This window comes from Lonchura striata, chromosome 1 (genome assembly GCF_046129695.1).
Source record: "Lonchura striata isolate bLonStr1 chromosome 1, bLonStr1.mat, whole genome shotgun sequence".
NCBI classification, from domain to species: domain Eukaryota; kingdom Metazoa; phylum Chordata; class Aves; order Passeriformes; family Estrildidae; genus Lonchura; species Lonchura striata.
The window spans coordinates 133,073,559-133,089,454 of NC_134603.1; the positions used below are offsets into that span (position 1 = coordinate 133,073,559).

General features: G+C 37.2%; 1 protein-coding gene across 6 annotated transcripts in view; it reads left to right on the forward strand.

Moving 5' to 3' along the window:
- CALCR (calcitonin receptor) overlaps positions 1-15,896 on the forward strand; it is a 154,441-nt gene that overhangs the window by 18,022 nt on the left and 120,523 nt on the right. For 2 of the 6 annotated variants that reach the window (XM_031503834.2, XM_021551733.2), the window contains exon 2: positions 8,558-8,603. The exons of the other annotated variants lie outside the window; for them this stretch is intronic. The gene's annotated coding sequence lies outside the window, so the exon portion shown is untranslated. The remainder of the gene's footprint in view (positions 1-8,557; positions 8,604-15,896) is intronic. 6 annotated transcript variants of the gene reach the window in all.

Sequence of the window (15,896 nt, forward strand, 5' to 3'; positions counted from 1 at the left end):
TGCTCAGTGATGCTCCCAAGCTGCTTTAGTGACTCAGCTTCATTGCTGATGTTAAAGCAGTAGGTGGCTGGTAGCAAGGACTGTCTGTAATCATAACTCGAGCTCTGTGGCAATTGCTTAATTAATCAGCAGCCTGTTCAGTGCATCTGGGACAGCTCACTGTGCAGGCATGGAGAGCTGTGCTCACACAGCCCCCAGGGGTGTTTCACATCTGCAAATGTTGCAACTTGGTCCTAGATCTGGCTGAGGAGTGCAGAGCTCAACATTGCTGAGCAGGTACCTGAGGACGGTCATGTAGGGAAATTTCTTTCCAATAAAGCTAGGCTTTATTGCTTGCTACTAAGTGGTCTGTGGGACAGACTCCCCCCATATTTAAGCAAACTGGGGTCCAGTTTGAAGAAAGGAAGAATTATTGAATGTCTCAATGCAGAATTAATTAATTAATCAGATTCTATAGGGAACCTTTATCCCTATGAATTATTGAAGTTTCTTTAAATTAAACTAGCATCTGTCTCAGAGTAGTTTAAACCTACTCTTCAGGGCTCTTCAAACACCAAACCAAAACACTGTTCCCATCCCAGAAGATTTACCAGCTAAGCCAAGAGAAAGATGTACTCCATGTGGTTAAAAACAGATATAGTTTATGAGAGACTGTAGTTAATAGCAACATATTCAGTAATACTACAAGTTTATTTGGAGCACTTCTTCTGTGGCAGATGTTTCAGAAAATGTGGGAAAGTTTAATTATATAGTTAGTTAATTAAGAAATTACAGCAGGCACTGAATGAAATTAGGGGCTATAATCAGGAAGGGAAAGTTTTTTAATAGATCAACTTTGAAAACAGAAGTGTGAGTAATGCTGAGAGACTTAGAGGGCAGGAAAAGAGACAGTAAGATGAGTCAAGTAGGATTTTGACACAGCATTGTCCAGTATGAATAAAGAAGATATGGCAGACTTATAGTTATTAGATTGTAGAAGAAAACATGGATTCAAAAGAAATCCTGATATTAAAAGAGCAAGTATGGAAGAGATCCAGAGGATAGATTGGAGTAAGTATATGGAAATTTTGAAATTAATTTTTAAAAGAATTTAAAAAAAAATATACGTGATGAAGTTTTTGTAAGAGAATATATAAATAGGTATGGGTCTTCAAGTTGGCAAAACTCTCTTTAGACAGCTTTGTCCTGGAGCTTGAGTCTTGTAATAGATCACAATAAATAGCTGCACTGGATAAGCTTACCAAAAATAGAATTGTGAAGGTCCTTCTATGGCATTTTCCTCTTATACTTTTTTGCTTGATGGCAATATTTCTTTAGATTACATCTATATTTAGTGATACCCCAGATAGATTTGTGGCTGGATTGTTGTATTGGTGTTTGGTTATCCAGTAGATTCCTGGGTTTGTTTCTATTTTGTTTTTTTGTAAATGCTTCCCAAATTGTGTCCTCCTTTATGTCCTTTAAAATATAAAACCTGTAAAAAGAAAGCAAACTTCACGTGTGTAGCAGCTACTGCTTTTTGATTAGTATTTGTTCCTGGTTTAGCTTTTGAACCTACTAACTTGAAGCACCTTTCAGTTGCTTTGCCTTTTTACTGAAAATGATGTGGTTTTGACTCAGGGAAGAGAGTTATTGATGGTGAAGTTGCAAAGCAATGTGTGGTTTGAAGAGGCAAATATTTGCTTGAGCAAGTGCATTTTTTTTCATATTGTGACACACTGTGAGTTTAATAATTATTGCTTACTATATCAACTTGGGTATGTCACGCTCCTTTTTTAGGCATGATTTATGTGATTTCTGCTCACATACCTGACTTGATATTTGGACAAGCCCTCAGGATCTAATTGTGCTTCAGCTGAAATCACCACTAAAACCAACATAGATCAAAAAAGTTACTAATAATCTTGTGAAATACCCAGAGTGGGAAATTCTGAGAAAAAATTATTGATGTTATTCTTGATTTATTGATCAAGAATTAGACAAGGGATAAGTTAACAAAATTACTGAGCAGTTCAGAATGCAACTGTATTATGCCCATACTTGGTTTCATGTTTATCTATTAATTACATTTTCCGCAACTATCTCTGCCTTCCAGATTGGCAACACATATGCAAAACACATTTAAAACTATTTTGCCACAAACAGACAGAAGTAATGAGCTCATTTCTATGGAAATAATTCAACACTGCCATTGTTGTCTGCCTACCAACTGATCTGTAAAAATGTTTGTCCAAATTTATTATCTTCTCATTTATTGAGAAATGCTCTTATTTTTATAAGAGCATAAAATACACATAGGAGGTAATTGATTCATAAATAAACTTGACTTTCCGTAAGATAATTAATCTGGCTTTAATTCAGAAGAAAAAAAATTAAATCAATGCTAGCAGGTAGCACTTGTAGGGGAGAGAAATATCAACTGTGAGACTAATTATTACTTGTCTTGTGTTTTGCAATATTTCATCAATGCAAATCCACTAATCCATCTGAAGGTGATCCTGCTCACATTTGCAAATGTAATTCAAAAACCTTTGCATTGAATAAAAGTATCTGCCGGGAAAAAAAAAAAAAAAAACCCAGACAAGTAAACTAACTCTAAATCTATTCCTATTTGATGTTTTCATGAGCTTTCATAATTTCTGAGGGCAACAAGGGAATGCATCAGAAAATTTATTTGAAAAATTAGAGTGGGAGTCAAGATTTAGATTCTCAGAAGATCTGGCTTCAAACACACAAATTAAGGGATTTATCCAAATGCATTAAGTGATGGGTATACTCAGGTTTCCTTTGTGCATTTTAGTGTTCCATGTTTCTTCAGCCCTTTTCAGCAGGATTACTTCTACCATTAGTGAAAATTTGTCAAGTAAGGTCAAGCCCCAGAAGGTGAACAACTGGCCTGATTTGACATCTGATGTATCAGATTTCAAGATTTTTAAGCTTCAAGATTGTTGAAATAATTCTGGAAAGTCAGCAAGGAACACTAGAGTGTAATGGGTGTTTTCTTAGATGATAGTCTTTGTCCAGAATCAATACTGAACCAATACTGCAGGTATGTTTGATGACTAAACACAGAGAACAGTCAAAAACAAGATTCTGCTCATTACTTAATGGTAACTAAGGACATTACTTAGTGTTTCTGTTTGTTTATTTCTTTGTGAGATTATTTAGACAGATAACTATGCTGTATAAAACAATTTCCAGCACCACAACAAAACACAGAACAAAAACTTACTTCATTCCTCCCCTGGTTTCCTCTGTTCCAGTCAATAGAAGGCAGGAAGTTTTTGAGACTTCTTCAGCAAAGATTTGCTGAAAAACTATCGAATCCAGATATTTCAATTATATTGTACCTCTATATAGTCTTCCTCCATGCAGCATCAATAAAACTAGAATGGCAGTCTTTCCCTGCTGACCAAGATCCTGTCAGCAGATCCCAGTGAAACATATAGTGCACAAAAAGTATTTACAAGACTGGTCCTTAGATGATGATATGGTACTGCTGCAAAGGGTTGGAAGACTACCCTGATGTATCTCAGAAACAGAAATTAGAATTATTTGGTATTTAAGGTGTAATTTGTAAAGTACCTTCTAGACCTTTGAAATTAAAAGTGCAATAAAGGCTGCTGCTATATCAAACAAATAACTGAAGAAAAAATATTCTTAAGTAGCTGCCATAGTACTTGCTATATTTTGTCATGTGTGTTCATAATACACTGCTAGTTTCAATACAACAGAATTAGAATATCAATTGCCTGTTTTTATTAGAGCACATTAAACTGTTTAACCAAAGTGAAATTGATTGCATTGAATTGCAAATTTGAAGTGAGGAAAAGCAGTGGAAAATGAAATTAGGTTCACTAGAGGGAAGTTAATATGCTCTTTAGCTCTCCTGTACAATAATACAAGCTTGAAATATGACTGCATATTCTGCTAAAATTAGGTTATACGTTTAGCTTTGTTTATTAGGCTTTACATTGCCTTTTGGTTGTTTGCTGAAGCTTCTCTGGGTCTTAATGTCATCAAAATTAACTCATGCATGGCTACCAGGCAGATATGGCACAAAGCTGGTCATCCCATTATCTCTGGTTTCACCTGAGTTGCATGGGAGCCAAATCACTCATACTGAAGTGAAGGTGAACTCAAAAGCTCCCCAATGAACTTAACTATATTTATAGTATAAAAATAAACAAGTATAAGGAGGCAGGGCATTTTGTTTTACTCTGATTTACTGCTCAAAGGTCTGCAAAACACAACACTCCCTGCCCTTGTGAGTCAGTGCTGGAGCTCAGCTGCACAGAGTGCTTTGCATTCCCACGGTGCTGCAGGTATCCCAGCTAACAAGGAAACAGACTCTGCTTATGTGATGGGAAGACAAATCACACTGAAGTTACTGCTGGGTTTGATGGATGCTTTTCCCCTGGTATGGAAAGGGGAGTGTTGGCTAGCACTGACCTGTATTAGGAGGAAAATAGTAAAATACTTAGGGGATAAGTAGTTCAGATTTTCAGATCCAGACTATGTAAACATGTTTGATGTTGAGATATAATGTTGGTCGTTAGTGAAATGGCTACATAGAAAAAATTCTCAACATTTACTTTGTTTCCCTCAATGTTTATGATACAGAGGAGCAGTGGTGTAGTTTAAGCAGTTCTGTGCATAACTGTCTGAAGAGGTAATCATCACATTTAAGATTATAGCTATACTTCCTGCTAGCTTGACAGAATTCTTAATTTTCAGTTTGATAATAAGAACAACTTTTTCTTTAGCAGGTTCTGCTGGCTAAATTTATTGTGACTGTGACAGAGACTTCTCAGAAGTAGCATTTGCACTCAGGTTTGACTGAGTGTTTGATTGCAAACTAATTTTTTGAAATGGCATTAACAGAATGTGGGAATAGTTTCCTAAAATCCCAATACAGGATGACAAGGAACTGTATAAGGATAATATAATGCACAGCAAGGCAAAATTAATAAATTCAGAATACCTAATGCAGCCTGATTTTAAGAAAAGTCTCTAGGGAATAGGTAGCAAAATGTTTGACATTTTGTACTGCATGTAATATTGGAGTATCAAGAGGCCCTATAGCTTGTATTTCTCTAATGACAACTATTACTTGTGTAAAATTTGTGTCCCTTATAATTATCCTGGTGCTTATTATGTAAGTATATATGTTGCTCTGACAATAATACTGAAAGAGCTGCAGGCATTGTGAAAGATTTGCATTGTACATAGTGGTATCAATGAAATGAACATATCTTCATAATAAAAAGTACAACACATTAAATTTACAACAATGAAAGATTTTTCTTTCAATTTTTTTAAATGTATGGGTCATGGGCAGCACAGACAAAAAGGGTTCTTGTACAAGTTTTTGCTCATGTCCTTGTGAAATTCCAGAGCAAAAAAGTTACTTTGATGAATTTCATATGTCAGAATCCAATAAAAGTTGTCATTAATGACTAGCTAAGTATGTTTGCCTTCCTTATGACCTTTGTGTGCTTGCATAGACAGTGAATATATGCCAGCATATTTGACTGGGATTAAGAGCAACATGATTTAGATTTGACTTGCTTTATCACTTTATACAAATAATTTCATTACCTCAAGCCTGTCAGTTATTCCTTGTGGTGAAAGGCTTGTGACCATGTACTTAATAGACTGTTGGAAGTTATGTGAGTAAAATTTTAGCACCTTTCTCAATTCTGATGTCTTCTGGTCTGTTCTCCAAACAATATGTGCATCTTTATTTTGGTAAACTTTGAAGTACTATTTCTGTACTAGTTTATAATTTAATATTGGTATTGATATTATTCAAAGAGAAAAACCATTTGGGCTGAAAATATTAACCTTATTTGATTTTTCTGAAATGTCATAGGTATAATAGCAATAATAATTTTAAACAATGTGTAATGTCACAGTAGAGTCAATAATTTTGAGGTGTGTTAATTTCCATTTTCGGTTTCATCTGAGGAATAAGAAAAAATGGGGTTATAAAGATGTTCAACTATCTATCCCTGTTGTGGGAAATTTTGCTGATTTTGAATATAGCCAGAAGTTTACAGGGAATAAAAAGTACAAAAGTATCCCAAATAAGAAATCTTAGGCAGATACAGGGCATTTGAATTGAACCTACACTATTTTTTAATGGTTGTATTTGTTGTATGGTATGAATTAGCTGATAAAGGAAAATGTGAATGAGGGAATGCAGACTCAGTTCATATGAGACTATATAGCAGCTCTGGTAACTACAGAAAATTGTCTAAGGGATCAGACAAAAGTATGTCATCTCAGTTTAATAGCAGAAATAATATGATCATTCTTTTCCCCATGTGTTGCCACCAAAAAAAACCCAAAAAACAAAAAAAAAAAAAAAAAAAAAAAAAAAACCCAAGCTTTTCCTAATGGAATCATGACACTTTCCAATGGAAAGCCAAAACACTTTAGTGAAATTATTATTTTCCCTTGGCCAAAAATTTGAATATAGATTCAAGACTTGTCATTCTAGCATACGTCTATCTTTTTGTGGGAAACTGCCTTTACATGACAGAAGAATCCTGAAATATTGGAATTAAGGCTCCTAATCAACATGCTGCACTTCTCATTTGGCTTTACCCTCATTAGTGACTGACCCAGATGATACATACCACACTCCAGTGGCTCTCTGACACCATAAAAAATGCACACTGGAGTAGTATTTTATGCAGTTCTCTCCAATAAGTAACTCAGAGTTTTAAGGCTTTGTAAGCATGTGTGTATCTCAGGCTACATTCCCAATCACAGCAATGCCACCATAACTTGAAACCTGTTGGAGAAGCCTCTGGCACACACAGCCTCAGATGATTTACAGCTCTCCCAAAAGTTGCTGGATGAAGTTTGGAAGCTGGCATGGGCCTGGGATGTAGCTGGCATGTGGATACTCTGTTTTCAAAGACAAGACAGTTGAATAGTACATGTAAGAGTTATTGCATGTCTTAGTGCCAGGGAACTGTTTAGGGCATGTTTGGATAAGTAGTACAAATGTAATCTCAGTGTCTTTCTTGAATGTGCTACATTTTGTATTGTGCTCATTCCCAAGTTCCATTAACAATTTTCTGTTTCTATAAGCTGAACTTTAGAAAAGAACAACTGTAGTATTGTTTTACAACATGTATGTGTAAATTCATCATTTCAAATGCATCTTGCTAATATTAATCTGAAGACAGTCTAAGCATGCCATGAAATACAGCAGTTTATGATTCTAAATCAAGGACTACACTGATAGTATCTTTCTCATAAGCTTAGGAAAGTTAGATTTTTCCATGCTGGAATAATTCATACTCTCGAATCTTACAAAAAACATTGCCTTTAATGGGAGTCTGTTTCACTCAAAGGGAACAATAATGGGGATCCATTTGTCTTCTCTGTGTCCATATAGATACCCGCCTTCAGGGAAAATAAGGGCATTGTGAGACAGAGAGGTCGGCTTACCACTTATGGTATCTCATGAAGACTTGTGCATACCAGAGACCTGGGAACTAATAATTTTTCCCTATATCAAAACGGTTTTTTGCAAATATTAGGTTATATAAACGTTCAGTCAGGTGTACTGGTGGACCAGGGTGGACCAGCACCCCCAATAGCCAAACTCCAGGACTTCCCAACTTTCTGCTGTTGAGCTGAGAATTTTGGCAGGTTCTGTCTCCATGGGCTGGAGCCTGAAAGCTCCAGTGGAAATGAGGGATTTGGGGCCAGTGGTGGGGGCATGGCCGGGTGGAGCTGTGGGCTGTGAGCAGGGAGCCAGGGCGCTGTGCGGGCGCGGGGCTGGGGTGCCCTGGCAGCTCTGGGGACAGCAAGGTGGGTGATCAGCAAGCGTGACAGGACCAGGAATGCTGATTTCACTGAGCAGCTGCTGCCTGCAGTGAGGTTATTTCCTGGAGGAAGTTTTCATGTGCTGGGATTGTCAGAATGAAATATTCTCTCAGTTTCCAGTTCGTGGGAAATTAAAAAGGGATTTGTTATTTGATTCAGAGTAAAACCAAATAGCCCTCTCTGCTTCCCACCAAAACTTTTTCACAAATCAGAAATGCTACTCCTCAGCCAGCTTCACTCAACAAACAGGCCACTGGGAGAATGTGCTTAATTCATGCTTTTATTGAGATCTGATTTTGCAGGCCAATGCAAGACTGAAAAAACAAATTTGTTCATAGATAAGGTACCCATTGTAATACTAAGCTTCTAAATCAGCAGTTTCTGCATTTGATCAGTTCTTTCATCTTTACCTATGGTAATAAAACTCAACTCTGAAGCTAATGCAGAAGTGCTGATCAGAATTCATCCCAATGCTTTTCAGAAAGCCAAAATAACATTTGGATTAGAGAGCACAATACTTTTCCTTGAATGTTTGGAATATTAAAACACAACTCAAGCTATAGATTTTAAATGTCAGTACTCAGAATAATATCTAAATCACACAAAACCCAAGCAAAGGAGACATCTAGATAACAGAGGCCTGCTTTCAACTTGTGACAGAAAGCATAATAATGGTTTGTTTTTGTTTTTGTTTTTTTTTTTTTTTGAGACACTGTTGGTGTGGAACAAGCATCCTCAATCTATACAGCATCTAAGTAAGTATCCTCTTCAGAGTTCCTGAAATGCTTTTCTGACAAAAATGTTTGCATAGCTCACCCTGTGCTAAGTATTAATTTTTACAGTTTACTGCTCAGAAATAATTTTTAAACTTGCGTTCATTTTCTTGACCTTCAGAATCCCTGGTCCAATGCCTGAAGTGCTGACCAGGAAAGCAGCCATTCCCGGTAGTGGGGACTTATTTGTTATTGATCAGTTTGCCATAGATACCTAGGACAAGGGATTTTTTAAACAGGAAGGTGTGCCACCATCTCCTGAATTTGTGGTCTGGTTTACAGAGAGTGTGAGTCATTATAGTCCCTTGTAGGGGACTTTTCATGTTTCCAGATGTCCTATGTCATGGCCAGGACAGTACTGTTACAATTGCAAGGCAAACAGCTCTTGGCAAGTGGCATTTACCAGTTACAGTGTAAATTAGTGTGGAGAAACCAGCCAGCACAGCCCTGTCTGTGTCAGAAACTGGATGGTGAATAAAGCTCACCTGAGTGAATCTTCAGCTGCAGTGAGATGGGTAGTTCATCAGCAGATGAATAATGTAATTAATTCTGAATTAGTGTTGGGGAATCCCAGCACACTTAGGAAAAACAAACTCATGTCCTCAAAGATGCAGTTTGCTCTGCCTGTACTCCCTGGGGCCATGGCTGCAGGCAGGGGAGCTCTGGCTGATGCTGGCACCCCTGAGAGAACTTTGTTGTGGTTTTCCTAGATCCCAGAGAATTTACTGAGCAGGGCTCTTTGTGCAAGTCCACTGGCTTCAGACAGAATATGGTGCTACTAATGTAACAGGGGAAACTGGTAAAAATCTGGCTTGAAGTGGTTACTGTAGCCAGCCTTTGGTCCTTTGTTTTACTTGGGCGTAGTCTCTGATCTGTTAGGGAATAGAGCATAAAACTTGGTTCCTTTCTTCCACAACTAAAGACACACAAGATTTTTCTGTGCCCGCATCACTTGGTACCAGGAGGCAGTCAACCAGCACCAACCAGAGGGATAAAATAAAGGATATTTAAACAACTTCAGAGAGTTATGCCTCCAAAAATGACAGTAACAACACAAAACTGAGACATTGTGGACTCATCTTTGCAGTTTCTTGATATATTTCAGAAGATTTTCTGGATTATATTTTTGATGTGATATAAGATTGTTTTTATCATAGAACATAAGTATGTATCTTTAAATATACTACTGGGTTTGACACTGTAGCATTGTCTCAGAAAATTTCTTATTGTCATAGAAAATTTCTACCTTAGCATTGCTTGCACAGCTATCTACTACTATGTCATAGTATACTACATAGTCTACTACTATATATGAGTGTTTCTATAGAAATGAACAACACTAATTGTTTTACTGGAAGCAATGAATTGTTTTTCTGGTTGCATAATGAACAACAGGAAAAATGTTAATTCTTCATAGAAGCTTCTAGAAGATTAATATTTTACATGAAGTATTGATACTGACAGTTCATACCATTATTCTCTTCCAGTTTCAGGTGCTTTCCTCATTCATTCCCTCTCAACAGGGAGATATCTCTCTCTCCTAATTTGGTTTTCAAGGTCACTATTGAAATAGTTAGTTTTTGGAGGAAACTAGCAGATATTCCATCATTTCCTAAAACTCCTTGACATACCTTTAAGAAATATTAGTGAAAACCCTGTCTGTCTCCTGGCAAAATCCTATAAAAGCTGAAAACTCTTAAGGCTTTGAAACTCAAATCCAAGTTGTGTACAGACATAAGAGGTCATTCTTAGTCTATTGAACCTGAGCCCTGACAGGACAGAGGCCTCATGGCAGATTCAGCTCTCACTGATGCCAGCAGAGAAAAGTCCATTCAAATTCTAACATAGCAACTTCATGACATCAGGAGATGACAGGTGCTTTAACTCCTGTGCAGATTTAATACAACAGCTGCTTCAAAAATTAATACATACTAATATATAATAAATTGCCTTTTTAAATTGTTCTCAAGTAGTAATGTTAGAAGTGCAGGCACTTTTGTTTAGGAGATTTTTCATTTAAAATGTTTGCCAAAGTGCTTTAAAAAGCAATGTGAAATTATCTCAGCAAAATGGTTCTAAAATGTGTTCATTTTTGAGAGACTTGCTTCTTGACGCAAGTCTATAAAGAAGATGATCTTGAAAGGCCAACATCTTGATTTTAAAAAAATAGAAAACAGAAAAAACCACAAAATATTTAATGGTAACACAAGACAGAAGTTTTCAAATTTTTTTTTTTTTTTTTTTTTTTTTTTTGGGAAAAGTAGCATTTGTGCATTTGGTCTAGAAAAAACAAATAGTTTTATTTAATAATGAAAAGCATCCATTAAGAAAACACCAAAACACTGCATTTGTGTGATTTTTAATCCCTTCATAGACCTCCAAATACTGTCAGCTTCTTCATTTTGTTTGTGAGAGCTCACTGAGAAATTACAAGAAAAAGATAAAGAGGAATGATTACTACAGAAAAAACTGAATTGCATCTGCATAATGTATCAAGAGTTGTTTTGGTGGAGACCACTTTAGATGTATACTGTCCAAGTACTTCCAACTCAGGTTTCTGTGTTTATTATGCTAGCAAAATACTGTAGTCATTGAAAGACATACAACTCTTGGGATAACTCCATGTACACGTCACTGAGAAATTCTGGTGCAATTCTTAGCAAAATTTGTTTTGGGGATTATGGCTCTGGCGTGTTTGTAATTGCAGTCCTAAGAGTGGCTCAAAAGCTAGAGCTAGTTATAACTTCTACATCATAAGGGCAGATCCTTCAATGCTTATTGAGAAAAATTGCTCATTGGTTTCAGTGGGAATTTAGCCTCATCAATAAGCCCTACAAAGGCCCTAGAGAGTTCCATTTCATAAATCAATTATAGTTCATTCATCAAAAAAAGCTAATTCTGATTCAGTTTAGAACAACCAATCTCATTTCAAATCATTAGTTACCTAATCATGAAGGAAATTAAAATATTGTTAGAATTAATCATGTGTGACTCAGCAGTCCAAGAGACCTTCAGCTAGCAGATTGAGTTGAAACTTTCCACTATGCAATATGCTAAACAAATATAACTGGGGATTTTATTAGATCAGAGCATTGTCTGTGCATAAGGTGGTTGTGAGGAAAGTCTAGTGTAAGGTTATTGATAATGCATGATGAAGACAAAGCAGTTCTGATAAAGGATGTGGTTATCTGAAGAAAGCAAATACAACTTGAGGTGAAAATCTTGCTTTTCTACTCAGAAGCTGTGTTGTCAGCAGAAGTAATGACAATAGTATCTGTAATACTGTTGCCATTATAAAAATGATGGAGAAGCTACCTTTGCTTTGTAAATGAACTCCAGTTTTTTTTTTTTTTTTTAATTTATTAGATGATGTTTAACATAGGAGGTTTATTAATTCCAGAGGGGGAACTGGTCTTACTGCTTTGGGATAGTACTTTGGGACTTTAAAGCAGTGGTTGGTGCAGCTGTGCTCAGATAGGAACCTGTTGGGCTGCTTGTCCTCAAATAGCTTTGGCCCCTTTCCAGAAAAAACAGACAGAAGCACTATTTTGTGGTCCTATCAGTAAACATGGCAAGAAGTCAAACACGTGGGAGCTTGTGTCAGCTTTTCTTTTTTTCCTTTGCAATAATACTCCATGAGCTTTCATAAGTCATGATCAGCCTGTTTACAAAACACATCACAGCTGTGTAAATAAAGTGCCTCCCTCTGGCAATTATATAGGCATCAGGACAAAATGCAGTGCTGCTGAATTCTAGTTATACTACTGCTGAAATCTGATTGCAGTATTACTATAAACAAGAAAATAAAATACCTAATGGGCAATGGGGATGAAGAAGGTTTGAATGGTTATTTTTGCTTTTCCTGTCTATTCCTGTTTCAAATATGCACTAATTCTAATGCCCTGGGCATGAATCTCATGTCTAATCTATTGCATTCCTTTAGATTAAATTCAGGTGGTAATGCTTTAATCATATTTTGATATTCATATCTCATTGAAGAGAGTAGTATTTGTTCTTCCTTTTATACTGATACTGAATTGGATAGTTCTCTTTAAAACTGAAGCAAGACTGTGCTTCTCATGCCTAAACTCCAAATTTACTGCACAGTAGTTTGGCTATTCAAACATAATGAGAAAGAAATGTGCTTCAAATTTGTAATTACTAAAACTGCTGCACTCGTGGGTTGCTCTGTTTTCTTTTGCTGCTCATGACAGCACTATGGTTACAGTTCTATTGATTAAAATAATTAATATTCTAGGACAAATAAGATAATAAAGCTTTCCTGTGAGTGTATGCTTTCTTAATTAATTAATTTGATTTGACTAGTTGGCTTTAGTTTCTTTGGTATCAGTAAAAACCAGAAACCTCAGAAAGTGTCTATGCAATAAAGGTTCTGTGCATTTCTGTATGTCCATTATTAAATAGGTTTCGTGGGAAATATCAGAAGCCTCTGATATTTTTCTTTTCCCACACCTGGGAAATACCAGTCATTTAAAGTCTCTTTCTGACAGCTGTGGTAGTTTTCTTAGCATAATTTGATCTCAGTCCAGAGCTATGATCTTCATCCTTCAACTGGTGAGGTCTCATTGCTTTTTGGGGTTGAGTGGTGTCATTATTCCTGCAGAAGTACCATCTGTAATCTGAAATCTACTGAAGTCACATAAAAATTTTCTGCTGATATCAGTAGACTTTGAATTAGGTTTGAGCAGTTTCAGCATAAAGACAAATAACAACTTTCATATATGTTAGAAAATTGCTTGCAAAGCATAAAAACCCATTTGACACTCATTAAAACACCCATGGTTTTGGTGAACTTTTGTTGTTCATGACTTCAGATTGTAAGCTAGCTGTTTAGTTTAAAAGGACACTGAAGGTTTTCCTAAATTAATTACAGGCTCTTAAAGTTGCTGAAACAAGTAATTTGACCATGATTACTTTAATGCAAAGTAGTGATTTTACCCACAAAAACTGCAATTGGGAAAAAAAATAGATTGATTCTCTGACACAACTTGTTTTTAGAAAGATCTATCATGAAACTTGAATTCCTCTGATAAGTTGTGTTACACTCCAGTGAATGCTGTGGGCCACCTTGTGTGAGCAAATATTATTTTCTGTGAGTAATGGCTGCAAAGACCAAGCCATCTGTCAACAACTGACTTCTTTGTACTTCTTACTGCTTCAGTTGCCTTACTCTGGTAGCTAAATGAGATGTTATAATTAGGAACCCACCAACACTGTATTCATTTTAGAGGTCAAGTTCTGAACACAATTTTCTGACAAATCTCCCAGTACTGTCTGTGGGAATGTTATTTGTGTCAGGATTAAGTTCCTTATTTGACTGTTAATTTCATGGCTGGGCTGCACAGCTTGGTAATAGAGAAGCTCATAAAATAAAGATGCCCTAGTTCTGTGACTAAACTCTGTAATGCATGTGAAAATTGGTTTTATCTTTTTATAATTACAGCTGGTATTTCAGTGTTCACTGCCAGCTCCCACTTTCCTCCATCCACACCCTCTTTATTTCTTCCCGATACTGGCACAAACATTAATTTGATCACTTTCCAAGATATTTGTAAAAAAGTTCTCTATAATTTATAGCTGATCCTGACAGGATTGCTGAAAATAAACAACTGATATGTATCTATATAGCTGTGTTGACATTCGTTCTGGTTTATGTTTTCAGAGGACACAGGTGTAGATATGTGTTTTCTTTCTGTCTCAACAATCAGATAAGTAAAGTATCTTTTAAATACCGTAAGAAGAACAGCAATTACAGCTGTTTTTTGTACCAGTTATGTTTTGCAGCTATAGGAATTATTAACTTCTCTAAAAAGCCCCCATTTTTTATCTTTGCTTCTGACACACAACAAGCCTATACTTCATTTCCTGCATCCACTGCAGCAACAGACCTGTCTGCTCTTGTACTGCTATCTGTGTCTATCTTAGTACATAATTTGGTACAACAGGAGCGAAACAGAAGATCAATGCAGTTGGTGCTTATGTTTGTCACATATTCATAGTGCACGTATGGATATTTTACTCCAGCCTAGGGTTACCCTGGTTCCTCAAACTAAACTGATGCCTCTGTTCCTATGCATGATCACCAAGACTGGCAGCAGCCAGAGAACAGCAAGCTGGAGAGGTGGCATTAAGCAGTGAAACTGGGAGAAAAAGCTCCTAGAGGGAAATTACTCCCTCATGTTGATTTTTTGTTGTTGGTGGCGGTGGTGGTTTTTTTGGTCAGTTGTTTTTATTTTCCTTACTGAATGGAGAGTGGACCAGAGCTTCCTGCTGTTGCAAGAGCACCTCGGGTAGCAGACAAGGTCTGAGTACAGTAGAAATGTCTCAACAAGTGTTTTCTGTGACTCCGCTCCTATCCCTGACTGCCTGTCCACACTGAGGAACAACAGAGGTCATGTTCTATTAGAGATTCTGCATCAGCCTGGGCTGGCTCCTCCTGGTCCCCAGGCAATCAGCTATCTGGTATTCCTCCCAGCACACAAGCTTTCCCCCATTCCCATAAGTGGACACTGAATGGCACAAGTCTCTGTCTGGGACCCAAGCAGAGCTGTGTTATGGCATGCTGCATGCACAGCTGGACAGTCACTGGCACACAGCTTGACGCTTGTACAGGCTGGGACTAGGAGGGGAGCTTCTGATGCAGTTAGCTGTCACATCATGGAGTTCACCCACAACTCAAGACCACAGACATTTATTAAGGTACAACAACCTTTGTAACATGCATCATCTCCTCTCAGTCACGATCCAAGTGTCAGAAACATCATGCTACTCCCATTCCACTAAAATGGCCTGCACAGAAACATATGCTGGTCTGAACTGGACTCTGGAATGCTGACACAGATTTGCTTTGCAAAAGCACTAGATGCAAGCCAGAGAGTCACTGCTGTTTCTGCTTTTGAAGTGTTCTTCAAAATACTTGTGAGATGCATGGACAGGATCACAGAGTGACTGAAGAGTGTGCTTGGATAGATGTTGTCCTGTATCCCAGAGCAGAGACAGCCAAATGCGCAACATAATCAAAGACAGTTCTCTCCAGGAGACCAATTCAAGCTCTCCAGAATACAGGTACTCCTGCTGTGCTGCCCCCAAAAGGCAGTTATCGCCCTTGCTCATCAAGAATGATTTTCATCCTTTCAAATTTAAGATTGTTTGGCTCATCAGTCCTCTTCACTCATCAATCATGATGCAGCCCTCTGAGCCTGCCAGTGCTAGGCTGCTCCTCAGGAAACCTTCAGCCCTTTCATGGCACAGTAT